At 42.7% G+C, this 4,278-nt stretch overlaps 1 non-coding gene across 1 annotated transcript; it reads right to left on the bottom strand.

Annotated features, from left to right (window-relative positions):
- Positions 1–2,795: 2,795 nt before the first annotated feature.
- On the bottom strand, positions 2,796–2,910 carry LOC140310702 (U5 spliceosomal RNA). The gene has a single exon (XR_011916748.1). It is a non-coding gene; the product is annotated as a U5 spliceosomal RNA (small nuclear RNA).
- Positions 2,911–4,278: the final 1,368 nt, after the last annotated feature.

The raw sequence follows: 4,278 nt of genomic DNA, 5'->3' as shown, positions 1-4,278 counted from the left end.
CGAACACCTCCTCTCCCGCTTATGATCATGTGCGGTTTGATATTCGAAAATTTACTTTCTTGTTTTAAAGCAATTATTGATGGACATTCAAACCTTCTTTTTGATGGTGTATAGTCGGGCTTTCGAGCCTTTTCTTCCCGGTTTTTACAAACCATGGTCGGACTTTCACACCTTCTTGTAGCCGAACAACTCCGCTCCCGCTATTGATTGTGTACAGTCGGGTATTTTAACCTTTTCTTACCCGCTTTTTACCAACTATGGTCGGACATTCACACCGTCTTACAGCGGAACACCTCTGCTCCCGCTTTTGATCATACATTGTCGGACATTCGCATCTTTTCTTACCCGCTTTTTACAAACCATGGTCGGACTTTCACATCTTCTTGTAGCCGAACACATCCGCTCCCGCTATTGATTGTGTACAGTCGGGTATTTTAACCTTTTCTTACCCGCTTTTTACCAACTATGGTCGGACATTCACACCTTCGTACAGCGGAACACCTCCGCTCCCTCTTTTGATGGTGTATGTTCGGGCATTCAAACCTTTTCTTACCCGCTTTTTCCAAACTATGGTCGGCTATTCACAGCTTCCTCTCCACCATACTTGTATGGTGGAATATTCACACCCACTTGCATCCGAAGACCTCCGCCCCAAATTTTGTTGATATTTAGTCGGACATTCGCACCTTACCCGCTTTTGGAAAACTATGGCCTTCTTGCAGCCAAACACCTCTGATCTCGCTTTTGATGATGTAAGGTTGGGCATTCAGACCTTGCTTCACCTGCTTTTCACCAAATATAGTCGGACATTCAAACCTTCTTGTATCCGAAAACCTCCGCTCTCTCTTTTGATCATACATTGTCGGACATTCGCACCTTTTCTTACCCGCTTTTTACAAACCATGGTCGGACTTTCACATCTTCTTGTAGCCGAACACATCCGCTCCCGCTATTGATTGTGTACAGTCGGGTATTTTAACCTTTTCTTACCCGCTTTTTACCAACTATGGTCGGACATTCACACCTTCGTACAGCGGAACACCTCCGCTCCCTCTTTTGATGGTGTATGTTCGGGCATTCAAACCTTTTCTTACCCGCTTTTTCCAAACTATGGTCGGCTATTCACAGCTTCCTCTCCACCATACTTGTATGGTGGAATATTCACACCCACTTGCATCCGAAGACCTCCGCCCCAAATTTTGTTGATATTTAGTCGGACATTCGCACCTTACCCGCTTTTGGAAAACTATGGCCTTCTTGCAGCCAAACACCTCTGATCTCGCTTTTGATGATGTAAGGTTGGGCATTCAGACCTTGCTTCACCTGCTTTTCACCAAATATAGTCGGACATTCACACCTTCTTGCAGCCGAACACTTCCGCTTTTAGTGTTCTATGAGGCATTCACATATTTTTTTTCACCGTATTTTATAGATTATGGTTGGAAATTCTCACCCACTCTCATCCGAAGACCTCTCCTCCCGCTTTTGTTAATATATAGTCGGGCATTCGAACCTTTTCTTACCCGCTTTTTACAAATTATAGTCGAACATTCACACCTACTTGCAGCTGAATACTTCCGCTCCACCTTTTAGGTATGTATGGTTGGCATTTGCACCTCTTTTTATACTGATTGCTGAAGATTAAGTTGTACTTTCTCAAACTACAACATTTTTTTATTTGTTGAAACTTGATTTGAAGTGGATAAATAAGGAGGACAAACAGTTTTAAGTCAGGCTGATAGAAGGAATTAATTTTACAGCAAAATCTGTACTTCGTCATATGTCGAGAGATGCTTATTGCTGAAGAAGTTCTTTCTCATTCTACAAAGTACAACGTTGTTTATCGTTGAAACTTGATTAGACATGAATAAATATGAAGGACAAAGCAGTCTTAACTTGGTTTGAGTTAAGGAATTCGTTTTATAGGAGAATCCGAATTCGTGCATAACTCATAAAATAGAGCTTATTTTCGGATTCCTGAAGAATGATTCTGGTTCTTTCTCATAATACAAAGTTTGTTGTTTATTGTTGAAACTTCATCAGAAGTGAAGAAATAAATGAATGCCTATCAACAAATTGACCTTCTGTTGACCTTCGGGGAGGTGAGTATCTTCACTAGACTCACCTGTCTGCTCTTCCTCCTCATTTAGCGTAGCTCCACCCTCTGCCTGTGAATTCTCACAGACTTCAACACTGAGTTGTGAGGCCTCTACAGGCCCCTCCCCTTTTTGCTCCTCACTTCCAATCCAAGCTTTTGGCGGGAAGTTTGAATTTATTGGGTCAACCTCTTCACTTTGTTCACCAACTGCCACCTTTGGTCCTTCTCTTGTTTGGCTTGACTGTGGCTTTACCGTCTTTAATTTGTTGGCAAAAGATTTAGGGCAATCTCTGAAGAGGTGATTTAATTCTCCACAGAGATTACATTTCCTGCCATTTGGACACTCTCCAAAAGTTTGCCCAATTTCTCTGCTCTTCCCACATAACACCTTGGTACAAGCCTCAACCAGGTGCCCATGCTCACCACACTTGCGGCAGAACTTGGGCTGCCCCTGGTAGTGGATTTAACCTCGGTTTTCAAGGTGGCCAGAGTGTCGCCCACCCGCTGCACTGAGCACTCTTCAGCCCTTTTAAATGGTATAACTTTGCACTCCCGCACGCTCCAGCAAGCACCATTCAAGCAACAACTTTGCACTCCAGCTTCGAACATCGGCACAGTCGCAACAAGTAAGGCGACTCTACTCAGAGAAGTCACTCTGCACAGTAAGAAGATTTCTTTTGCACAGACAGAAAGGGCTTAACCCGCAAAGGTAAAGCCTGCCAAAAATAGAAACAACTCATTAGTGCTGCTCTCCACAGAAATCTTTAGTAAAAGGCGAAAGACTTGTACGTTATGAAGAGAAACCAGAGTACGATTATCCGTCACTGCGGGAGCAGGGCATCAGGCTTGTTGGCATAGCCACCTTCCCCATGGTGAGCTTTGCTTGGTTGAGACGCTTGCTCCCCCCCCCCCCTTGCTCCTCGGCTGACCAAGTAGGAACAATCGGGCCCTATTCGATGGCTGCCTTGTCTTTTACTCTGTGCAAAAGACAAGGCAGCAACAAAAACACCACGAGAATCCCGTATTGAGGCTTTGTTCTGACCGCTCATTCGGGGTCGCGTTTCTTTCAAGCAATTCTCCTGGTTAGCCCACACTCGGCTCGCTCCCATAGCCGTGTTAAAGTCTACTTCGCATTCACTCTCTTTTCTCAGCAGACTCTTGGGATTTTATCTATAAAATGAATTCCTTCACTCAAACTATGTGAAAACTGCTTTGTCCTTAATATTTACCATGTCTAGAAAGATTTAAACAAAAAAAACAACGTTGTACTTTGCAGTAAAAGAAAGAGCAAATCTAAAGTTTCAGGAATCCGAGAATAAGCTTACTTTCATGAGTTCTTCACGATTTCGGATTTTGCTATAAAATGAATTCCTTCACTCAAACTAAATTAAAACTGGTAAACCGCTAATCTGTTATATGTAAGGCAGATGTCAAATTCACCGAAATAGGATCAAAGGGTATTCGGCCAATCGAGCTGTAGCAGCTTCGGTAAAAGAGTATAAGTTGAAGAGTTTGTGAATAAAGGTGTGCGCACACATAGTGTGCTGTACGAAAATAGGCAGGGAGCAATGCCGGCTGGGGTATATGTTCTTGTATGTTGTCTGACTGTTTGATTTGAATGTGTTGTGTAAGTGTCCTGTTGAATGTTACATGTTTGGGCTTTGACACGCTTCACTGTGGTTGTTAACTGTGTGGTGTGTCCTGAAATGTTATATGTTTGGGCTGTGTGACATGCTTAATGCTTGTCAGTAGCTACCCACTTATTCATATATAGCAACTGACAACATAAGAAGTCCGGACATACTTTGATAGTAGTTGTAGAAGTATCCTTATTGATAATAGATCACTAATTCATAGTGATAGAACAGTAGATGAACAGGTGCTTGCACATGTCTCACGAAAATAAAATGGGTGTTTCATTGCTGATGGCAGAGCAATACTGCCAAACTTATGAGTTCTTGTGGCAAACTTGATTCAGTGTCTTGACGTGTATACGCTGTTTCGCTGACTTGATTGTCACAAGAAACAAAGTGTGTTTGATAAGATCCGACCATTTTATTACGGGAGGATCAGTATGTATGGATTCTGATGTGACTGATAAACCCATTCGTATCTTAAGCATAATCTAATACATGAGACAACGCCCTGGCACACGATAAAAAAAAAAAAGAGAGAGAGCG

This window comes from Leuresthes tenuis, unplaced genomic scaffold (genome assembly GCF_036924035.1).
Source record: "Leuresthes tenuis unplaced genomic scaffold, fLeuTen1.0.hap1 SCAF_6, whole genome shotgun sequence".
NCBI classification, from domain to species: Eukaryota; Metazoa; Chordata; class Actinopteri; order Atheriniformes; family Atherinopsidae; genus Leuresthes; species Leuresthes tenuis.
This window is presented reverse-complemented; position numbering and strand designations above follow the sequence as displayed.